A 24,198-nucleotide genomic window follows, 5' to 3' on the forward strand; every position below is an offset into this window, starting at 1 on the left:
GGTTGCTTGCTGTGATTTGGCTATTCTATGGGAAACGAAAATCAGATAGTCTTAATCTGCTCCTGGGAATGTCTTTGGAAAAAAAAAAAAACAAAAAACCTGGAGTTGCTCACAAATATCCTCTAAGTCCTATTAAATGTTATCAGGTTGGTTTTCTAATTAATTTCCAGATATTAATTTCATTAGGCTCAACCTACTTGCAAGGGCCATTATTCTGATTAATTTTCTCTTCCATGTCTCCAAATCACATCTTCCTTGCCAAGCTGGAACTCTTCTCCAATCCCATTCTCTAAAAGACACCCTGCTCTGAGGTTAACCCAGAACAGCCGATAATGCAAGGCTCTACAATTTCTAGAAGCAGTTTGCATCTTCCTGCAGATAACTGTGTGGATGTGGAACTACCATTTTCCCTTCCCTTCAGTCTTCTTGAAGGACAGGCATCATCTCATCCTGCAGCCAGAAACATCCTCAATAACACAGATTTCTGCAGAGATTCCAAACTGAAGATGAAGAGGTATACCTACCCCTCCCTCTCATTTCCTTATATAACAGTGGGAAGGAAAATGTAGTCCTGTTATTTACATCCACCCATCCACACTCAAACCAGACTCACCATCCCTCCAGTTAGCTACTTCAACTTTCATCAGGTTATGCTTTGTTCATATATTAGCTAGTTTGTTCTCATCCCTTTGCCTATTGTCTGGCCTATGTAGCTTAAGTAATAAGAAAATATAATTATATATAATATAATATATATTCTTGCTTTTAAATAAAGGAAACCTGAAGGTAGATTTTGCAGTTCAATCCACTGTCCCATGAAGTTTTACCAACAACCCTAGGAGTCAAAGCAACCTCAGCAAATACATGATTAAGAAGAATACTACATTTGGTTTTCATTCCTTTCCATATAAGCCTGAATTTTCTTGAATATACAAACTGAGTGGGGAGCTTCCTGTTGGCTTTTTTGCTTTTATAATCGGAGGAAAATGAAAAGTCTACCGCTTGGGCGCAGAAAAAGAAAATGCTTCTGAATTCACCCTTTCATTGTATGCACAAACAGATTTATCCCACTCCGTCAGGGCAATGATCTAATTTCTCAGTCATACGCTTGTCGCGTGCTGCTATTAGTCCCTGGCTCTCCTCCATCACGTACTCTCTCTTCATTCAGGAAGACAGGACTGGCTTCCCCGGGTCTGGTTCTCTCAAGCAGAGAGCTGCCATCAAGTGTCATTTGCTCGTCCATTGCTTCACATGATCCTTGAAGCGTTATTACAACCAGAGACTGCTCCAGTGATTTCTCTGGTGCCTTAGCACGCAGTCACTGCACACACCATTACAGGAGGAATCCTCGTGCTCAAGGTATTGCCTTGACATTTTCTTAGTTTGGGCTCTGAAACATTCCTCAGTGTGCACTTCAGACAGCGGACAATCGGGCATGAATTCCACATGGACTCTCTGCCCCTACCCCATAGCTCTGCTGCTTAATGGGATAAAAGTGCCATTACACAACATGCTCTCAGTCAACGAACACCAGAGCTAGCAAAGGTTAGCTTCTACCAGCCCAATGCTCTTCCCACAGCTGCTGCCGCACCACCAGCCCTTCCTCACCCCTCTCCTGACACCGTCCCCTCTTCATATTGCACATTTAAGGGACGAGAAATCGCCACCTACCTGCCTACTGGGAGATTCTTCTCTTCCAAGTTCACTTCTGACTCACTCACTTAGGCAAACCGACCCCATGTCATTGGAACTGTTCCATTTGCAACTTATTTCTCAATTCAAATATTATTAGCAAACGCGGAGCTGTGAGCAGGACTTCATTATAGTGCCTTCTAAAACCCTTTTGATATTCACATGGCAGAGCTGCTTGCCCTTCTCTCCACCAGAGTACTATCACGCCATCTGCTCTCTCTTATTTATTTATTTACTACTGAGAAACTGCCAGGATATTTTCTGCTACCTTCAGGTTCAATATTTATAATCAGTAATGGTCGTATGATTCTATAAATTTTAGGAACCCTCTCCTTTCTACTTATTTTCTATTTCTCTTCTTGGGTTCTAGTAGTTTATTTCTCCTGGTACTGACAATTACACCCAACATTTCAAAGGACACCAAGGGAAAAAATGGCTATGCATCAGAATATGAAACAATTTTATTTTACACATTGCACCAATTAATTTAGCAAAACTGTAAAAAAGAAAAAAAAAGCTAATAAAGCTAATAAACACAACAGCACAGTCATAGAGTTAGCCTTCTGACATGCATATAGCACCGCCTCAGTGCAAAACTGCAACAAAAACATGAACTTTTAGCATCTTCAGGATGAATATGTCTTACAAACAGAGTGCTACACAGATTTTCAGGATGAACTTCCATGAAGACGAGAGCTGAAGTCTCCAAACAGAGGCTGCAGATTGCCTCCATGGAGGTTATTCTTGCAGGTTCACATGAAGAGGGTAACTTCTACAATGCACTCCAACTACTTGGTACATGAAGTTACACACACTCCTAAACCTCTGAAAGGTCCGAGAACTGAAATTCCCTTCCACACTTTCCCATTAATATTTGCCACATTGTTAAGGGTCTAAACATTAACTGGAAAACAAGACAACTCTTCTGAATGGGGAAAAAAAAAGAAAAAAAAAACCATAGTAATTTCTGCAGACTTTTTACAAGATCTTTACCTTCCCTTTTAGCCTTGATGTTTGAGAAAATAACCTCAGGCAGGACAAACTAAACAAATCATGCTTTTCCTTAATCTGAAAAAAACATTCTGATGCATAGCCATTTTTTCCCTTGGTGTCCTTTGAAATGTTGGGTGTAATTGTCAGTACCAGGAAAAATAAACTACCAGAACCCAAGAAGAGAAAACACAGTAAGAGCTGGCCAGACCCTTCCCAGTTGTAACCACTGTTATTGCAATCATAAGACTGCAGAGAATTAACAAAATAAAGCCAAGCCAAAATCATTTCACCCTGATGGCATGCCACAAGTGGCAACAAACTCCTGGATAATTCATGGCAGGCTGAAAGAGAAATGAGAGAGAGGAAAGAAAAAACAGAAAGCAATCGATCTCCTCCACCCCAAGCACACCTGTGTTGCCTTCCCACCATCACAGGAAGAGCATGGCGGCAGGGAGAGGCTCCAGATACCTGCTGTGTTCCAAGCAGTGGGAAGACTGGCTCCAACAGGGCAGGGGGCAGTACCCCCACAGCCTCTCTTGTCCTCTTTAAAAGAGGTTTATTTTTACAACTCATTTTCAGTTACATATTAATGTCAGGGAAAATAAGTCCCGCATTACTCAGCCTTAAAGCCTGCTCAGAATTCCTACCCCTCTTTGTGTAAGACTGCTTGAAACTCACCTCGGAAGGGAAAAAGGCCACTACCAAAGACACACTCGCCATTTCATATTATTTAATAGCAGCCTTCCCCTCCCCTGAACTTTCAGGCCAGAATCTCCACCACACAAACCTGCCAAACAGGACACCTCATTATTCCAACATGTGCAAGCAAAGCGATAGGGAGTTTCGCAGTAAAACTGATAAGGAGGGACATAAAAGACTAATGAGCAGGCTGCCTGCTCCACTGCTGGGCTAGCCAAGGTCCCCCAGAGCACCTTTGGTATTGTTCCATCGGGAGACAGACACTGGGACACGACCAAAAATAACATTTAGAGATGTATGGGAGAAATGAACACAAGGTCTGCAGCTCGGCCATTTAATCCAGGCGTGGAAAGAAATTATATGAGAGAGGATAATCAGCAGAAAAAACACGTGATGTAGAGCAGAAAGAGCCAATTAAATGTACACAGGTTACTGAGCAGCACGACCCTCCTTGTGCTGTTTGATCACCAGCCCAATGCCACATCTGCTGCTGAAATAAATTGACAAATCTCTTTGTGACCTGTGCCTGTGGTACAGGTGACTGGAAATAAGGGTCCCTGGCTAAAGAGGCACAGTGCTGAACAGTCTAGAGAGGAGGACACATACGAAGAGCTGTTCAGGTCCATGGGTGTGCTCAGCGCAGAGCAGAGGAGCTGAGGGGAGGCCTGATGGCAGCTGCAGCTCCTCACAGGGAGCGGAGGGGCAGCGCTGAGCTCTGCTCTGTGTGACAGCGACAGGGCCCGAGGGAACGGCATGGAGCTGTCAGGGGAGGGGCAGCTGGGGGTCAGGGACAGGGTCTGCACCACAGGGTGGTGGGCATGGAATGGGCTGCCCAGGGCTGTGGTTATGGCCCCGAGTGCCAGAGTTCACAGAGCATCTGGACACTGCTTTCGGACATAGGGTTTGGATTTTGGGTGGTGCTGTGTGCAGCCAGGAGTTGGACTCCATGATCCTCAGGAGTCCCTTCTGACTAGAGATACTTTGTGATTCTATGAATGACCACGGTCAGTGAGCAACAGTCAGCCAGCAGGGCCCACCGTACAGAGGTGCAGAAAGCCCAGCAGTGACCAGAAAGAGCAGCAGCCTCTGGGAGGGAAAAGGGCGCACCTGAAACTTGGTGGTGTTTGCATTCCTGATAGGTTCTCCAGCTTACAAGTAAGTCATCTTTTGACCTAGGAAAAAAACTGCACCAGGCAAGCCAGCTTCCCCAGCAGCCTGCCCTAGAGGTACTGATCCTATTTGCTGCGTGGTCTGCACTAGAAGGAAGCTGTTGCTTCAAGTAGGGATGGCTTGCTCTAACATCTCAGTTCAAAAAGCAACAGCTTTCCCTCAGACAGAGCCACCTGCATGGCATATCTCCAGCTACAGGATTTCTGTAAGGAAATGTGCAGGATGAAATGAGACTGCGATGTCCAGTCACCCTGCAAGCTCCATGCCCTTACTCTGGCCCCAAAACAAAGCTGGCGTATTTGGAAGGTACCTAGGTCTTACATTATTCTTAACATCTTTACTTCTTTTAGAAATCTTGTACCACGGGATACAGCCTCTGGTTTTGATGCTAAGGTAGCAGAAAAAAAATATATATATATGTATATATATATATTTTTTTTTTTTTTATATGTGTATGTGTATATATATATATATATATATATATATATATAGCAGAAAAAAAAAATATATATATACATATATATATATATACATATATATATATACACACACACATACACTTATATTTAATGGCAAGCATGAGAACAGTGCATAGGCAAGGCCCCATGGGTAAGGAAAGCAGCAACAGATCTTGCAGCAGGCTTCAGCACAACACCCACTTTGTGACCCGGGACAGAAAACCCAGGCAGCAAACACATGGCCTTACACTAACATACCTGCCAGCCCTGCACCAGTTCCTCACACCCAGCAACAAACATGCATTGTGTGGCCACCTTCTGCCATGAATCTCAGTATCCAAATTCCATGACTTGAGATTGATGCTCTTTGTTCCATTCTACATAGCAGTGCCAGAACAGATGCCTAACTTCCAAGGGCTTGTTGTAAAAATCATGATTCCCTCTGAGATCAACAGAAAACAGCTCGCTGGCACCTCCACGAACTTCACCAACAAGGCTTCATTTTATCTGAATAGCAACTAACAGAGCCACCATTCTTTTTCACTAAGCCCTTTTTTGAACACCCAAACATTAAAAATAATTTCCACAACTTACATATCCAGATTTAAAAAGTCATTTCATACTCCATGTCTCAAATCCCCCAAAAAGGCGCCTTATATTTTCCTCTCTCCTAATATTTAATCAACTTCATTTCATTACAGACAAGCCTAAAGAGCTCATAATGCTGCAATTGATTACAAACAAGATAGCGCCCACATCTGACGAAGGCTGACCTAATTGTCTGTCTCGTCTATATTTCTGCAGGGCAAATTTACTGACATTTTGTGCAAATTCAAAGCTGGCTGAGCCCAATGACCTTTAATACCTCTGTAATTAGTCTTCCGCGCCTTTACAACCAGAAGAGCAGTCGCCCCTTTTCTCCCCCTAAGTCAGCAGTCCAGCTGTAAACTACAAACTTCACAGCCTACTCAGCACCTACAGTCAGTCAAGCATTCGCAAAAACAACAAAACCCACTGTAGAAAGTACACAAGCTGTGACCTTTCAAGGTCACAGAATCAGGTCTGGAAAGGCCCTTTTCAGACAAGCACACCAGTTTCCAAAAGAAGAAACAGAACTAGTGAGGCAAGTTGGTGGACAAAGTCAATAAACAGGATTTTTATCATGCTTTCCTAAAACAAAACACACACACACACACAAAGAAAAAAAAAACACCAAAACAATGTACTGAGGTAGTTCCAAAAGTAATGCCTTCTATTTACCTCCAAGGAAACTACAGCAGATACACAACACTCTTTGAGAGAGCAAATTATCCACTACAAAACACCATTTTTCAACACAGCACCATTAGCTAAGTATGCCATGCTCGTGAACATCTGCACCAGTGGAGGCGATCCATTGTAGCTTTCCCCACTGCTGACATGCACCACCCACTGCCTCACTGTGCTCACATCCACTGGTGGGGCTCCAGAAATATTCAGCAATTGTCAGTGAATGTCAGCAGGTGCCCCTTTTTCCCTTATGGACGAATTAATGACATCCCTTTATTTCATATGCACTTGGAGGCACTCAAGGCCAGGTTGGATGGGCCTTGGGCAGCCTGATCTGGAGGCTGGCAGCCCTGACTACAGCAGGGTGTCGGAACTGGGTGGGCTTTGAGGTCCCTTCCAACCTAAGCCATCCTGTGCTTCTACAGACAACAAGGGAACACGCAGAGGCAGCCGGCAACTTACAGGGAATTCTTCAGCCCACTGCCAGTCCTCAAGTTTCTCTGCCCACTGGCCAAATTTTCATTGCAAGCACTGAGAACAAGACTGTCCAGTGGCACACCTTCCCCAGTTTCCTGCTCCAGCAGATTCCAGCCTGGGAGTCAGTGCATTTCACAGAACTGCAGTGGTTGGAAGGGAGGACGTCGGTAACGCACTGAGTCCAATCCCCTGCTAAAGCAGGTCCCTACAGCAGGTCACAGCAGGAGAGTGTCCAGGTGGGTCTTGAATATCACCAGAGAAGGTGACTCCACAAGTACCTTGGGAGGCTTGTTCCAGAGGGTAAACTCTTAGAAACGTCAGCCCCAGAGGAAGCCAGTGACTTAATGCAAAGATATTTCGAGGCAAAGAGCGTAGCTCCATCACAGAACACATATAACCTAAAAAGCTGCCAGCACTGGCAGCCTCATGTTCTGCAGCATCAAGAATTTTTGTGGTTTCTTTTTTTAATTAAATGCTAGTTCTCATCATATATGAATTTCTTAAGCAAAGGCTTGCATTTTTTCTTATGTTAATCTCAATTCAGCAGGGAAAATTTACTGAACAGTTCTATACATTTACAATTCTCTGTCTGAATTTTAATGCAGAAATACATCTCCTAGAGCAAATCTTTTCTTACTTAAACCATCACACTTAAATGGCAGCTCCCCTTCGGTCATTCATCATCCATGATTTTCTTTCACAAAATTTGGTTACAAATAGCTAGTTTTAGGATACCAATTACACAATAACTGATGAACTGTGTCAGTTTCAGAAATAAAGGGATTTCCGATCTGAAATGCAGCCACCAAACAGAAGTCAGGCTCTGGTGCTACACTTTCAGTCTCCCACCAACTCCTGACATCTTGAAGTTGCGTATTGCTGTGTGTGTCAAACATTCTGTCCTCGTTAATAAACTCTTCCAATTTATTTGGCTTGTTCAAGGAAATAGTGTAGAAGAAGAACGCCATTTCATTGGCCATTCATAAGGCTGTGCAAAAAAACAAGCAGAAAAATGCAGTTTCCTGACCCCTTCCCATGAAGATGGCAGCTGCCCCGGTGCCAACAACTCCTTCCATAACTAAATCTGAGCTTCAGTCTGCAGGGAAAAGAAGAACTCAGTGTTTGGGTGGACACAGCATCATTTAAACTTTCAGAAATAGCAGTCAGAGCTCGACATGGCACATATAAGCCCCGACCCTTGCTATTTCCAAAGGAAAGCAAGAGGCTGCACTATCCCTGTGGGAGTGCTGAGCAGGAAGGCGTGGGGATCCCAGCCCATAGCCATATCCCTACAGGTGGGACTGGAACACGCACTCACACACATACACACAGAGTGGATCCACTGCTTTCCTTTTGGCTTCTGGATGGCTCTGCCCCGCTCACGAGCCAGACACCACATCCATCAGTACAGAGAGGAGGGAAGAACAAAATAATTATTAAGAAAGAAGAAAAAAAAAAAAAAGAGAAAGATCTTAATTCAGAAGAACGTTTGGGACTTCACTTATGCTTGGGGCTTTGCTTAACCGGGCTGCTGGAAAGCGTTATTGTGGTTGGCCCGGCTCCAGGATCAACTGCTCGCTGTGCGCACAGACTGGAAGCAGCACCCGGAGCGAGAGTCAAAGTATCCTGGGGACAGCAACAGCCGGGGCCGAGCCGCTCTGCTCCTCTGCAGTGATCGCTTCCCACTCTGCAGGGACAGACACGCTACTCTGCAGGAATGCCCACGAGGAGGGCTGGAACTGAGGAGAGATAGGCAGCGCGTTTCATTTATTTCATGCCAGCAACCGAGCAAATCTGGCAACTTAGGGAAAAAAAAAAAAAAAAAAAAAAAAAAAAAAGCTCCACAGAGTTTGCTTGTGCTTTAAAAAAAAAAATAAAAAGTGGAAGCACAAAAGATAAGGCCTACTACAGGCAAGCTGCCGCTCTGGAAATAAACTTCTGCCCGCTCGCAACTCTCCGGCCGGCTCCTCAGCCCGCACACGAGGCTACGGCGGAGGCGTCGCGGAGCTCCGGCCGCGGGCTGTGACCCGCGGAGGGCAGCGGCCACCAGGCGGCCGCTACCGGTCCCGCCGCTCGGGGAAGCGGAGCAGCGGCTCCGGCCCGGAGAGCGCTCGCGCTGCCCCCCGCCCCGAGGGGGCTCCGCCGGCGGAGCCGCCTCTCCGCCCCTCTCGGCCGGGAAGCCGGCCGCCGGGAGCGGAGGAGCGGCCAGAGGGAAGAGCAGGCTGCCCCCGGGGCTCCGGCTCCCGGCTCAGGAGCCGACAAAAGGCACCGCGCCGCCCGCCCGCCCCCGTTGCCCCGAGGCCGGGCGCAGTCCGGACAGCGGGCGGCTGCCTCTCCGCGCGGTGCCGCCCCGCGGCTTACGGCGCTAATGGGATTACGGCGGGCCGAGCGGTGCCCGCCCGCTGTCACCGCCCGGGGAGGGTCGCTCCCCCCCGCCCGCCCCGCAGCCCCCGCCGCGCTGCCCGCCCGGCCCCATTGTTCGCCGTGCCGTCCTTACCGTGCGCGGGGCTGGGGCTGCCGGCTCTCCTCGCTGCGGCTGTTGCAGGGGCAGTGGCGCTCGGCCGCCGGAGGTCCGAGCCATTAAAAGCTCCGCGGGGAGGAGGAGGAGAAGAAGGCGGCGGCGGCGGCGGGTGAAGGAGGGCGGCGGGGGGCCGGAGGGAGCAGGGTCGCCATGTCCGGCTTCCAGCGCGGGGAGCCCACCCGGCCGGGCGCGGAGGAGCGAGGCGGCTGCCGCCCGCGGACCGGGGAAGCGGGAACTGGACGCCGGGCAGCGCGACCGCGCCTCCCCTAACCCTGCCCCCTCCCGGAGGGGGAGCCGCGGGCGGGAGGAGGCGGCCGACAGCCCCCTCCAGCGTTCACAGGCGGCGGATCGCGGCGGCCGCCCGTCTCGGCGCTACCCGCGGCGGAGGGAGGCGAGCGCCGCCGCCCGGATACCTGGCGGCCATCGGGGGCGGGAACGGCGCCCACCGCCGCGCGGGGCACCTCCCGCCTAGAGGCGGCTGTGAGGGGCGGGCGGTCAGGGCAGGGTCCGCCCTCCCGCCCCGTGGAAGTAGGGGATGTCGCTGCCCCTTTCTGTGGCTAGGGGGACCGTGCTGATACGGGGCCTGCGGGGACGCGGTGCCCAGTAGGAAGGTTGCTCCTATTGCTCCGAGAGCCGGCTCGCTTCGCTCATCGTTAGGTGACCGCAAATCCCCGGACAGAATTCAACAATTGGCAGCAGGCAGGCTGGATGTCAAGGGCTGTCTCTCAAAAACGTCTCCTGTACATGGGCTGGGAGAACACCACACAAGGGCAAGCTGGGGACCATGCCTCTCTCAGAGCATGAGCATCTCTATGCTATGCATTCATCTCCTCAGAGAAGTGCTAGAGCTATGGCAAAAAGGCTCCCAAATACACTTAGGAGAAGCTCTTAAAACACCGCATTATTTTCCCAAAGAAGTCTGGTGAGATAGAGCACAGCAAGGAGCAGCACAGGGGCCTTATGGGTTCTCCCATTGACTTGGGAGGGAGCGGTGAACTGAGTGTGTATTTATAAAGTAACCTTTCCTCAGCATTCAGTATCTATGCATAGAATCACAGAATCACAGAATGGCCAGGGTTGGAAGGGACCTCAAGGATCACGAATCTCCAATCCCCCTGCCACATGCAGGGCCACCAACCTCCACATTTAATACTAGTCCAGGCTACCCAGGGCCCCATCCAGTCTGGCCTTGAACACCTCCAGGGACAGGGCATCCACAACCTCTCTGGGCAGCCTGTTCCAGCACCTCATCACTCTCTCTGTAAAGAACTCAAAAAGAAAATGCATCATTTCAGGAACCCAATATGAGAACACTGCAAACATTTTCTCCTTTAAGCTGTGCCTTTGCTTTATCCTCCAAAAACAAATTCTTCTACTGTCAACAGCAGTGCTTCTGTGCATAAACACCCCACTACAGACACCTTGGTGTATCTGCAGGGATGCACCAACCAACCTTCTGGAAGCCTTTTCCTTGGTCAGCTCCCAGACCTTAACTGAAGCACATAGGGAACTGACTGAAAGGCTGGAAATTGTTCTTTGGCTGTCAACACTTGATAAGAGAGTAACTACTGTTATTCTCCCCAGACCTTTTCCACATAGTGATCTGTAGATCCGTCTGTAGAAAACCAAGAGGAAGGGCTACATGGTCACCCAAACAACATGAACGGAGATTGAGAACACAGATGTAAGCTTTGCTTTTTCCAAACACTTATTTTGCCAGCAGCTTTAACTACTAATTAAGGTGCAGTTAGGGTAAGAGCGGTGCTGCAAGGGCCAACAACAGCATTTAGAATTTCCTGGTGCTTTTTATGTAGGCTTCCCAATCACTAATGTCTCATTCACACTTAACGCAGAGTTGTTGTAATCAAATTAATGAGGTCATCTTCAATGCCTACCAAGTCTCAGTGACCTCGAAACTTTTCTCTGTATTAAACAGAAGTAATAAGCTGCCTTGCAGCTACTGATCATTCATTACTGAGCTCCAAAAAGCAACAGTGACATCTTTTACTGAATGGTAATCTTACTGAGGCATCAAAAATGGTAATAGGTTGGCCACTTCTTCAGGAGACACAGACAATCTTGTATCTATCTGGTTGAATTAGTTGACTCTCAATTCTTGAGTCTTCTGGAAGATGGAGCACAACTAGTGGCCGACATCTAAACATCTAAAGATATCAAGTATTTACTCTCTCTCATTGTTCATGCAGTCAGTCATAAAGGCATCTCTCACCCATCTGTTCCCATTGATGCTCTCTTCTAAGCAGCACTTTTTCTCTAAAGAGCATTTCTCTTTTGTAAATGACACATGGCCAGCAGCAGCTTGTATATTTCCGAAAAGCATTAATTGCTGCTGTTAGATTCCTGTAGTACATAGAGTCACATTGTTTCCACGTTGAATGAGGCATGGAATTTGTTGGGACATCAAATAAATAGGATCATTTGAGAGAGACAGCATGTGTTCTTTTTGCAAAGTAGCTGAATTTAGAAAAAATGATTCTAATTAGGTCAATTTTTTTGAAAGAAAAAAATAAGCTCTGTCTGCATTCACTGACACCAAAGAACTGGATTTCAGATTAACCAAAACCAAATGGGCACCATTGTTCAAGTCTGCTTTACCCAAGGAATGGAAAGGAAGACATTGATTGAAAGGGTTCTGTCATCTTGAGAACTTGCCTCTGTGCCTCCTGCCTGTTTCCCTGTAAGGAAGAAATAGCAACAGCTGTGATGGAATGCAGGTAACTGCTCTTGGGAAAGCTTTCACATCTTACAGTTATCTTTCATTGAAATTTTATCCCATTTGCTGCAAGGTTCTAGAAGGCATCTGCATACATAGTTAGTCATGGCAGAATACCTTCCGTAGTCTCACTTTTTTTCCTGCCATATGATAACTTGTTTGCCTTTCTGTGTACTTTGTCAGGACAAATCACTGGACTTAAAGCCTGAGTATGTGGATTAAGTTCTTTGGTATGGTTTACACTAATGTCAGAGAATGGTCCTTCTGGCCTTAATCAATATCTGTTTTGTAAACTACTTCAAAAATATGTTGAGTTCAAATATTTGTCTCTGTTTTATTAGGGAGAGAAGCTGAGATGCTGCCCTAATAGAAATGTATTTCAGCCACATCTTTTGCCCATGTCGTTCTTTTTTTCATAAACATTCCACAGATGTTTTCCCTGGAGCTTGAAATTTTGTTTCAAAGACCCTTTCAACAAATACTTTTGGTCTAGATTTTTCAGTATGTTCTGGTCTAAATGTGGCTTGTGGCTCAATCTTGCAAACCTAAGGTACTGATCGATATGTTTTAGGCCTTCTTTCATATGCCTTAATGTTAGTTCTCATAACATTGGCATGTATCTGTGTCAGTGAGTTGTGATATCTCACATGTCTTTGCTGATTTAGTTGAAGAGCACAGCAGAATTCTCCATGCAAGTCTTTCAGTATTATTTCACCATTATCTTTATTAAGTTTTCCCCCACCTCATTATTTTTTGTTTAGGATATATTTGTGTTACAGTCTTCAGTTAAGTTGATCAAACCACTTGATTTTCTGGTAGGGCTAGTAATGTTGGACTGACACACCTTGCTTCTGCATCAGGATTTAACACCTAACTACAGCTAGAAGCAGTGATAATTAACAATATATAGTCCTAACAGTACAACATGTCTAACTTTGGGGGGGAAAAAAAAGGGAAAAAAGAAACAAACCCACACAAAAAGACCCATTGCCAAATAGTAAAGGAATCCATTACCATTCTCAAACGTTAGGAATTTCATTAGGTGAAATATTCAACCATTAAATAGAAGTGACTGAAGTACTAACAGCCCACTAACTACCACATTTTGTGGTAGTTTACTTCCTGCTCCTATAGGACTGTGAATTAAAAGAAAGCTTTTTCAAGGCTAAATGCAAAAGTTTCCCAAGGCCTCAAGAACTGATACAAGAGGGCTTTTGCATATCAAGCTAGCAGAACAAGCCCCACTTCCTAACTTCATCATTACTGTACAACATCACCTTTGTTACACATCATCATATTTACCTTGTGTTGTCCAATGCATCTGTGTTTCAGGATGAACACGTTTGTTACATTAGCCGCTTCTATGTGCTAAGGTGATCATCAGTGAGTCAACAGATGAATCATCCCTGAAGCTTCAGAGCTAAAAAGTTCACTGGAAATTAATGAACAACTTGTACTCCTCAAAACAACATAAGATTGCATCACTTCTGCTTACTTCATGCTTGCTTTTTCACTTCTGTGCATACAAGAGGAAAAGAAAGGCTTATCTTTTCAATAACACTGAAAATTCTGAAACATTTGTTAACGGACAAAGATGTCAAAGTACTCCAATGTAAATAAAAACATTATTAAGAAAATAATCTATTATATTTGCCTGTAAAATGATATTTTTCAAGTCACATGTATCAGAACACTTAAGAAAATATAAGCCAAGAAAATGCAAATTGAAAAAACTAATTGAAGATCCTTTTGCTATTTGTATTCAGGTTTCCTCTCCTAAAATCCATTTTCAGCCTTTCTCCCAAAAGAAGGGAAAGAGAACACTTTCAGGACAAAATAAGTATCCTTCCCCTGCAATGATTCCCATCAGAAGCAACATATCTCTTCTGTCATGGTGAGGAGAGAGATAATGGAAAGAGTAAGCATTTGCAGATGGGAAATGATTTTGTGTGTTAAATAAAAATACTGCTGAAGAGGAGCTGGCCTCTTCACCCAGTGCTTTGAACCCACACTGCAAGGTGCCATATTCAGCAGGTGCAATCCTGCTTCTGGACATGGCTTTTAGAAACCAAACAACATCATCCATCTTTCAGTTCTGTTTTTGAGAAGAAAACAAAATCTATTTGAAAACAGAATGTCTCTTAAAAATTCAGAGTCTGAGGCAGAATTCCCTGTATCATGGCTCATTTCTTTCCAGTGCTCTTGTCATTTTGGGTAGAGCAAACTTTGTAAAAGGTTTGTATATGCGAAGGTGATGATTTCCAGAAAGACTTGTACAACTAAGTTCATTAAATGATTCTGAGACCTTTTAGCAGTGTGAGGAAGCAGAACCACCTCGGTATCTGGGCTGATATAAGCAAACATAGCTCTAAAACAGAGAAAACAATGCTGTTTCTACAGCCTCTCAGAATTTATGCCATGAGCAATCACAACTGAAGAGTACTCTTATATATATAAAAACTGGAAGAACACAGAACAATAAATGTGGCTTATAGCATTATTAAAGGTTCCCATGACAGTAATAACCCTCTTGCTCTCCACTTTCCCCTCCATCCCTCTGCCAGTATTTTTACTGTGACTTTCTGCAGGTGAATACATCTGGAACACTGCGGTATGTCTGAATAAATCCTCCTGGGATAGTGTAGAAACCTTATCTCATGCACCATCACGTCCAGAATTTCTCATGGTTCTTCCCTAACTTCGTATTGGACAGCAGGCATTTCATTTTTACATCAGCTACTTACAACAGGTAACTTAATTACCACCTTATCCATCATCCTATTCTGCTGCTTTCATTTTTAGAACACTGAAATTTGACTGGAGGGAGTAACTGCAAAACCTGTCAGGGCAAACATCCGCTCGCTGTCTGATTTTGCTATCTCTGAATGCAGGCTCTGGAATTAGCCAATTCCTCCAAATGTCAGAGCAGACGCAGCGTCTGCTGAGGGCAGTAATTTATTTGCTTCTCATCTGAGATGTGCACCAGAGTGAAGGGAAACAAGACCGTTAGCTTCTATTTGGGTTTAATTTCGTTAACGAAATTCCTTCTTCAAAAGGAATCCTTGAAACTTTCTGTGCAGAAAATGAAAGGTACTCAATAATTTATAGGAACAATATTTTACTGCAGACAGCCAGCAAGATCTGCATAATTTATGTTTAATAAAATCAAGTAATCAAATGATTACAGTCTTGGAAAGCATTTATTTTCCTGCTTTTTTCTCTTATCTGCTGCAGTTACTTTCTTCGTAACTAGAGTTCCAACATACCACAGAATCACAGAATTGCAGGGGCTTGAAGGGACCTCTGGAGATCATGGAGTCCAACCCTCCCTGCTAAAGCACCTTAAGGTAGGGTGTAAACAACGTAACTGTTCTAAATAAAAGCAGAATTAAGACTAAAAGATACGAAGCATCAATTCCACCATCAAGGAAAACTTCAACGGCTGTCTACTTTCTGCTGTAGCGTACTTTTGATTCGAGAAGGAAAAGTTTCCTTAATGGTCAAGTGGTTTAAGTCTCTCCTTTTTCTCCCATGAGCTCCCATCAATTTGCAGACAATGATACACAGAATTGTTTTCTGTGTTCTTCCCTGTACAAATGTCCCCACTGGTCAATCACTGCAAAGACTGCACTTCACCTGTTCAGCACACATGGCAGCAGCGTGGGCTCTTCCCATGAGCTGGAAACAAGTGTGATGATTGCTGTCCTATTCCCAAGGTTTGTCATGCTGGCAGATGGACAGGGATGCTTTCTGTATGATCTCTCAGTTTTCTGAGATGCAGGATACGGGTGAGGGTGTTTTTCCCATGCCCAATTGTTTCACCCAATTTAAATATTTGTAATCCGTGACCACTGCTTCCAATTATTGATGATTTTCCTGCTATACTTCAGAGAAAAAGATCCCTTATATCTATTGTTACATTTTTCTCAGTGAGTGGTCTGTATATCCCTTGTCTTCATTCCTGCCACTATTATAATGCTCCATATCTTTTCAGTTCATTGTAAAGTTTTTCACTTTGTAATTATTTTAAATATGAGATTCACTATTTGCTGGGACAATGTAGTACAGAATACATTTTTGCTTTATGGTGATCTTTAAGAAAAATTTGATCTCAAAAAAAAAAAAAAAAAAAAAAAAAATCTTAATTTCCTGTGGTGATTGTTTGCTATATTCAGTAGAATTAAGAAGATAATTAAAAAAAAAAATAAAATCTTTTAGATACTAGATTTCAAAATGAGTTTAATACATAACTGGATTGAGTTTACTGCTGAAATAGGGCAGGCTTAACCAGAATAGTTCCCAGGAAATGTCTTAATGTGCCAGGAGTTTTAATAATAGCCTGTACTAAATTTAACCGGTTCTTTATACTAAAGATGCCTATCATCTCATGCCTTTACATTCCAAAGCACATTCTTTCCTTTGATATTTCTAATTGCTTCACCACTGTCTGGTTAGCTCATTCCCTCCGCAGACTCCCCGTGGTTGCTGACAGCTCTGGCACTGCACATCTGCACTGTGCCATATCTCCCTCTGGCACTGGAGAGGAAACCCTAATCCCTGCTTCCTGCTGTAATGTCTCCTCCTGAAGAGGCAGGCTGGTAACAGAGTTCTCATTGCGGTTCTCGTAAAACTGCACTAATATTAAAGCTGTTTAATCTTCTACCAGGGGAAGGCAGAGAGCCTCACTGCATGCCTTGCTTTCTGCTGCACTTTGATCCCTGTGCAGGTTACTTACTAAAATTCAGCATTTCGTGTTTGCCACTCTCGAATGCCTGAAAAACCCCCGCATATGAGCTTCTCGAAAACAGTGCAGGGGGAAAAAGGTCAGAACATTTTTATTATGCTTTTATTTGACTAAGTATTTCTCCTTTGTCTTTTGTTTAGAAGCCATGTAACGCTCAGCACTGCCAAGATGAGAAAGCATTTTTTTTCCTTTCCAAGTCCCACAGCAAGCATCTACGTGAACATCAGCACTGAAATATGCTTTATAGAAAGTGATTCCTACCCTACCTGATCCTATATGACCTGTTTGAAGATACGTTTCTATATCAAAAAGTTTTGGAAACACAGTGAAGAGCTTTGGAGTCATACAGAGAATCTGTGCAAGCAAAACTATAGGAGGGAAAAGTGAGGACAGGAATGCGGTAATGAAGGATGACTACAAATGGCTGTGGGAGCCTGAGGGAGAAAATATGGGGCGTGGGATAAATGTAGAGCAAGCCTCCCCCTGGCATGCTTACCCTGCTCCTGACAGCCCGTGATTTACGGACTTGCTGAGGAAAGAGTTTCCTTGGGATGCCTTACTTGATGAGCACCAACAAGCCTACCCTGACAGAGCTGCCCCATTTCTCCAGTTTAATTTCTAGACACACCCATCAGAAATTACTTTCATGCATTAATTGCAACACTTGAAAACATCCTCATACATCATTTGGGTACTCAGTTGTGGAGAAATATTGAATCCCCTAATCACCCACTTCCATATGTTCATAAGAGTTTAGATGCACACACCATAGCCCTTGCAGTTGTCACCTTTTCAACATGAAGATCCCTTATTTCTGCAGGGTCACTTCAGATGGGTGGCACTGCGAATGGATGAAACTTCTCCTCTCTTTCTTAACCTTTGTCTCCTTTTCCATGCACTGGCATCAGGACTGAATCCAAACACAGTGCCAAATTGCAGTCAGTCATATAGCACAGTCTGCAATGGGAGAGAAAGAGGAGTTCTTATGAGGAAAATCAGCCTAAAGCCTTTCAATGGTGGACTTTTCCCAATCAGAGCAATCATTCTTTTCCACCATAATTACGGTATTACCGGACAAATTTAGGATTCAGGGGAAAACTAATCTTGATTCTTTTTCAGATGATCCAATAAACGCTTGGTTGTGTTTTAAAGTTAGAGAAGATATTTAGGTGCCTAACCCTCTCAGTTTGCCCACAAAGTTCAGGTGATTTGTTTTTAGGAAGTTGATTTTTAAGGAAGATATTTGAATTTTTAGTACCTGTTTCACAAGGGAAAACATTGGCAACTGTGTTGGAGAAGAATAAAAGACCTACAAAACACAACTGGAAACAGAGCATCTTTTCTATTGGAATAGCAGGGGCCTAGACCTAGCAGGCCAGACACCACAGACGAGATGGCTTTTGTCTTGTCTCACTTTTCAGCCATCTGCTACTCCTACATCGGGACCTATAAAACATTATTAAATGTTTATCTTAGAAAAAAGAAGTTACAGTGGGCAACCACTCCGAGCTTTGGTTTACAGTCATCACGAGTGATAAACAGGGCACAGCTCCTGCAGGTTTGGGCTAGGCCATTTCAGTGCTGATTCATGTGTTGGTTGTTTCTGTTGTTTTTTTTTTTTTTTTCCAGAGCCATAAATATTAGTTATCCCTTTCTACCTTTTCACTTGAAATGTACCTTCTTATTACACTCCGCTACCCCCAGCAGTGTCTGCAAGCTTTTGCTCTTTATAAGGGCAGCAATCCACACTTCAGATGTTAATATGCAGCCCCAGGCACCCATCCGTGAGCTGCAGTTCCTTTCTTTCCCTCATTTTCTTTCTCTATGCCTACAAATACCACCTGAGACAAACCACCTGTCCTGTGCACACGCCGTCTGTAAGCAGGAGTTACAGTTAACACCTTCCTGTAGAACAGCGCTGTTAAGAGACACCTTCCCTAACCAGGGACTAAGGAGCAGTAAACTCCCCTAGCACAGTGCACAGCTCTCTGATACTCAGCTGCATCGTCTCCACCTGCTGGCCAGAAGAAACTCCAGCTGGAGCACAGAGCACTCTTCAACCTGTTGATATGGCCTCATTTTAGAAAATTTTGGTGTGACATCTTTTACTTATGCTTTTTTTTTTTTTTCCCCCATTTAGGAATACCTAAACAGAGAACTTTTTGGTGATGTTTTTTACCCAAAATAACAATGACAACACGTCTCCCCAGTAAAAACATCTCTTGGCGTTTTATTCTCAGTAGGTATTTTTAAATGGTGATATTGCACAAGTAAAATAATTCTGGCAAGGTCAGCTTCCCCATTTCAAGATACTGTGTTACGATTACATTTTTCACAGGTCGAAATCCAAACTGTGGGTTTTAGTGAAAGCTTTTTCCTGGAAAGTTATCATTTGTTTTTTAAGTACTGTATGAACTGAATATTAAACATCTGTTAATTTACATCAATCCTATCGCCTCAGGATAGGACCCTACAGTTATTAAAGAACAATGTTTTAGCAGCATGCATTACACATAAGAAATGTACTTCAGATATATTAAAAAAACATGAAACCAAACCTTTCTATTCATACTTCAAAAATAAGCAGTCCCACAACCAATGCAAAAAGAGTATGCTAGAAAGATACTCTCCTCCCTTTCCTTCCTTCTACCCTCCCACAGAAGCTGGTGAGTAGTGCTGACAGTGTGTGCAAAATGAGAGATGGGCAAGGACCTCCTGTGTTACCCTGACTGAAGTCAAACCCACAGTTTCCTGCACTCACTACTCAGGAGTTCTTCAGCTTTCACCCATGGTTAATACTCCCCTTGGGAGTGTCTGCCAGCACATACTCATCCATCCTTTTCTGGAAGATGCAGGAACAGTTTGTTGTAACAATCCAGCACACCATTTCAGCAACTGGTTGAACCTCCTGTGCTAAAAGCAACACACAGCACCATGTACTTCAAGAGGAACTCAAAACTCAGCCCAACCAACCAATTAAAAAACAACAAACCCCTAAACCGACCAACCAAAAATCCTTAAGGCATTAACTACTGTTAAATTTTCATTAGCTAACATTAAGCAGGCGAAACTCTGTTACAAATGCAAGTTATCCTTAAAACAAGAGTCGTACCAGTAGCAAACTCAAAGGATCCACTGGTTTCATGGTTTAGCAGCTGCAAAAATTTGCTGGACCTGAAGAAAGGTCACAGACAACCTATTGAGCGAGATTGCAAAATCACAAACAAAACAGACTGAAACGTATTGGTCCACTCTTCACTTCTTGAAAACATATGGAGGAAATTACCTTACAGGCCTGAGCGAGTGACAGAACAGTTGTGACAGAGGCTGTATGCTCAGGCAAAAATTGTCATTTTTTGTCTCCAGACTCAGAGGTGAATTACACATGAACTTCATCCAGCCTTACGGCGCTCTGGAATCACGGTGCCAGGTTGCCACTCCTTGTCTGGATTTCCAATGGAGCAGCCATTAGAAGACATTTGGTTTCTTCTCTATCATGTGATCGGAAAAATTGGTGTTGATTTTGAAGGCAAGAACCATGAACACATAAATCAAACCCAAACATTGGCTCCATGGGCCATGAAGGGACAAGATGCTGCCTTTGAAAAGCAGACACACTGATAGAGAAAGGCATTCTAAAACTCATGTGACAAACCAATAGACAAGATGTAACGTCACCAAGTTTAGCATTTTGTATTTAGAGGTATGAAACACACAGCCTTCTTATGTCCCAAATGGCTCCTCAGTCCTCACATCTCTTCTGCATCAGAAACAAATGAAAACTCTTCCTGAGATAAGAACAAACAAAGCAACTTCATGGCTTCTGGGGTAGCCTGCATTTTTATCTTTCGTGAGAGAGAAGAATGAATTCAGTAGAGGCAGAAGCACACACGTGGTTTCAATCTGTTACCAGAGGTTAAATGCGATGAAGCAGAAGACAGAAATCTGACTCGATGACAGAAGGAAATGCCAATGGAGGTAACTTACACCCTCCAGAAATAAGAGTGTTGTCTAAAGCTTACATGTGAATGAGAATTAATTAGCAGATAATTTACCTGTCAATGTGAAACACCTCAATGGGTTGAAAAGTCTCCATGAGAGCTGACTCCGTGAGGCAGCAAGGGGATGGCTGAGACTGCTGGGGAGAGAATATTTTCTACTTACTGAACCCAGGAGTAGGGAAAAAATAGGTTCCAGGAAATCCGTTTCCAAGCAGATGCACTGCAGTACAACCGTGGATGTTACTCCGTGCCATTGTACTGCTAATTATAAACACCATCTGAAGGATGACTGGAGGTACTAACCACGTCTGGTCTACCAGCATCAATTCAGAGAGCAACCAAACATTTCCTTACAATTAAACATTAGATGATCTAGATACATCTGGTTCCTTCATTGAGTTGATTGAGCCGCAGAAAATTATTTCCATGTCAATGTTGTCACAGATACCTTATCTCAGGTGAGATCAATCCCATGACCATTATCCAGTACTTATCCCAGACTCCTGACATCCCAATAGATGCTGAACTGTCCTGAGAGGCATCCTTCTAAGCAATGCAAACACCTCTGTGACCATCACCTCTACCAGACAGAAGCATAGATCCTGTTCCCTGAAGTCAACAAATGTGTTTCTTAGAATTTAAGAGCTCCTCATGGTCCATGCAAGTACAACCAGGAAGTAATCAAATGATTAAGAAGCAAAGGCTGATTGCTCCCCACAGTAAAATAAAAAGTTGGCAAAAAAAAAAAAAATTACAGGGTGGCAGCCACTTTACTTCATGATTTTTCACACCACTGTTACTGGATGTGGAAGACTCAATGTACATTCACACCCCAATGGATACAAGGGCAGAAACAAAGTTCCAAATCAAGAGCCCAGGTGGATGCATACCCAGAACACAGATGCATACGCAGAGCCATTAGAAAATTCACCTTCCTTAATTTTTTATTTCATCAAAAATTCCAGCTGTGCAACACATCGTACTCTCACGCCTTACTCCATACATGAGACTGAAAGATTCAGACTTGTAGAAAATAGACAACATTTGGCATAGCTGCTCTGTGCTGTGGAACACCAGCCTGTGTACTCAGCATTACACCGAAGTCTCTGCAGAAAGAAAGCCATGACGGCGGGTCCCAACTGTACACAAACGCTGCGTTAAGAACATACATCCACCAAGTCATTTTCTTACACAATGAGAGTTTTGATGGGAACTCACCTATGTTTTGGAAAGTGAACTGTTTCTAAAAGCAAGGAACGCTTCTGCTTGGGTGTCTGGGAGGTTTGGGACACCTCTTTGCTCTGGCAATGCAGATCACTGCTGCCGTTTGCAGTGCTCTTTGTGCTACACAAGGTATTTCTCCAACCAAATTCAGTGGCAGAGTATTTCAGTGAAGCACAACCTGAAAGTGGTTGAAATATAACTACACCCCTTCCCACATCAGTAACTGCTAGATTCCTTCCTAAGAGCAGCTTTTTATTTTTTTGATTGATAAAGCTACCATTAACACTACACATTGTTTGGTCAACCACACTTCACTGCTCAAGGAAGATCAAGAACAATTGGTAGCACAGGAAGGTTTGTACTCATATAAACATCAAGGAACTTGAAAAGCTAAGATTAGCAATGAGAGTTTTTAAAATGGTGAAAAGAATTCAGCTTCTAAATCTCATGAGTTAAGAAATGCTACAGATTTGGCTCATCTCTGACAGATTCATTGGGAACCTCTGTGTACTTCAAGGAACTGATCTACACTGTCTTATTCACTGCTCTTTTCTTTGATAAAAGGATTATTAACAAGGTAGAAGCAACTGCATGATGCTGTTCAGTGCTACTCTGGCACACAGAGCAATCTGCATTGCCAGTTCTACTTGGTCAAAACTATTTGGGCTGAAAGAAAGATAAAAGTTGGTCCACTAGGACAGCAACTTGAATGTGACTCTCAGAAAGCCAAAGTCAATGTTGTTTTGAGGATTGTAACAGAAGTTCAAATACTTTTTTCCAAATGCTAGTATTCCAAAGAATGGGATTGAAATTTTGAGAGAAAAGATTTTAAAAAAGCCGCAGGGAACAACTTAAGTGTTTTAGACTGAGAGGAAATTCGCATAAAGACAACTGAAACTCAACAAACAGAAAAGATCAAGGATTTAAATAACTGATCAGCAATTGAGGAAACAGTCCTTACTTACAGTTCTCTCACAGTACTGCCACCTAATCCTTAAGAATTCACATCACAGTGTATGAATGTTTAATCTTGCATTTGCAAAGTTGAAGAACAATTAACAAAATGGGAACTGGAGATTATTATATTATTACTATTATTTCAGCTGCTTCTGAATGAACTACAGAGTCAGTCCATATGGTTAAGGCATTTCATGTCACAAATATTAGGATATAACAGTCCTGGACAGTCTCTGATACACCTTATTCTGTACTATTTTATTCAAACAATTTTCAGAGGTAAAACTAAGCTTACTCTACAGTGAATTCATTACATGTAAATTTCCACCTTTTCTTGTTTATAAAGGAAGAAAACTTACACCTTCTTTCAAAAGACATGCATGTCTTAAGGGTCTATTGAGATTGCATTTAACTCAGAAAAACACTCCAGTAAAGTAGTTAAAAAAAAAAACATCAATATATATTCTATCATCTTGAAAGTAATAAAAGCACAAACTTCACACTGACCTTTGTTAGAACTCCATCCAATACTCTATATGTTTATTTTAGCCCTAGGTTAGCTATGAAATGGCGTACTGCTCTTGCTGTACTAAAAAAGACCTGAAACATCCTTGATTCTTTCAGGTCAGGGAACCAATTACATAGAAAAACCATACTACCAGTTAACACTGGCTGCCAGATCATGTCACACATTTGCAGCTGGAATGACACTACATTTTATAAGTTATGAAATGCAATTACACCTGAACATAAAACATTTTTAAGATATGTAAGTGTACTGTCTTAAGAGGAATGCAGTTAAGTTTCCATTCTAAACACTTGGGTGAAAAATTTGTTAAAAAGTCAAGCAAAAAATGCATAAAATCTGTAATAGGCAACAATATACAAAGTTTCAAATATAAAATCATGACTTGTATAGCTTGTTGCTTGCATCTTTCCACAAGAGGGAATTAAAAGAACCACACATCACTGGACTTCTACACAAGCTTCTTGTGTTTCAATGTCATTTATTGAGGAGTGAATGAGATACTGTCAGACATGCCAAAAAGACTTCACATTCAAGGGCTGGAAGCTGAACAGCTTTCCTCATTGAGTCACTGTACAAGTTGTTTTTGGGAATCTGAAAGTGCGATCAATGAGGTCTTCATGCTCGATGTTTTTGTCTTCAGTTTTTCATCTTTTGATCTACTAACTTGTCGGGCAGAAGGACACTTTCTACCCTACAAAGACTCACACTCCAATTAATACAATTAACACTA

General features: G+C 43.3%; 1 protein-coding gene and 1 long non-coding RNA gene across 9 annotated transcripts in view; one reads left to right on the forward strand and one right to left on the reverse strand.

The window, feature by feature from the left end:
• FARP1 (FERM, ARH/RhoGEF and pleckstrin domain protein 1) overlaps nt 1–9,510 on the reverse strand; it is a 201,537-nt gene extending 192,027 nt beyond the window's left edge. For 3 of the 7 annotated variants that reach the window (XM_031610627.2, XM_031610626.2, XM_090129446.1), the window contains exon 1: nt 9,256–9,506. The gene's annotated coding sequence lies outside the window, so the exon portion shown is untranslated. Of the gene's footprint in view, nt 1–9,255 lie in introns of all 7 variants that reach the window. The other 4 variants (XM_090129465.1, XM_031610625.2, XM_090129482.1 and 1 more) reach the window with 4 other exon arrangements.
• Nucleotides 9,511–9,824: 314 nt separating this feature from the next.
• LOC149920128 (uncharacterized) lies at nt 9,825–18,842 on the forward strand. 2 transcript variants are annotated; one of them, XR_016461248.1, is made up of 5 exons: nt 9,825–12,014; nt 13,780–13,907; nt 14,602–14,762; nt 15,248–15,360; nt 16,898–18,842. It is a non-coding gene; the product is annotated as an uncharacterized LOC149920128 (long non-coding RNA). The 2 variants fall into 2 exon arrangements; XR_016461249.1 differs by lacking the exon at nt 16,898–18,842 and having other exon boundaries at nt 15,248–16,009.
• The last annotated feature ends 5,356 nt before the right edge of the window (nt 18,843–24,198 follow it).

The sequence above is a fragment of the Phasianus colchicus genome, chromosome 1, assembly GCF_987193195.1.
Source record: "Phasianus colchicus chromosome 1, bPhaCol1.hap1.1, whole genome shotgun sequence".
Classification (NCBI taxonomy): domain Eukaryota; kingdom Metazoa; phylum Chordata; class Aves; order Galliformes; family Phasianidae; genus Phasianus; species Phasianus colchicus.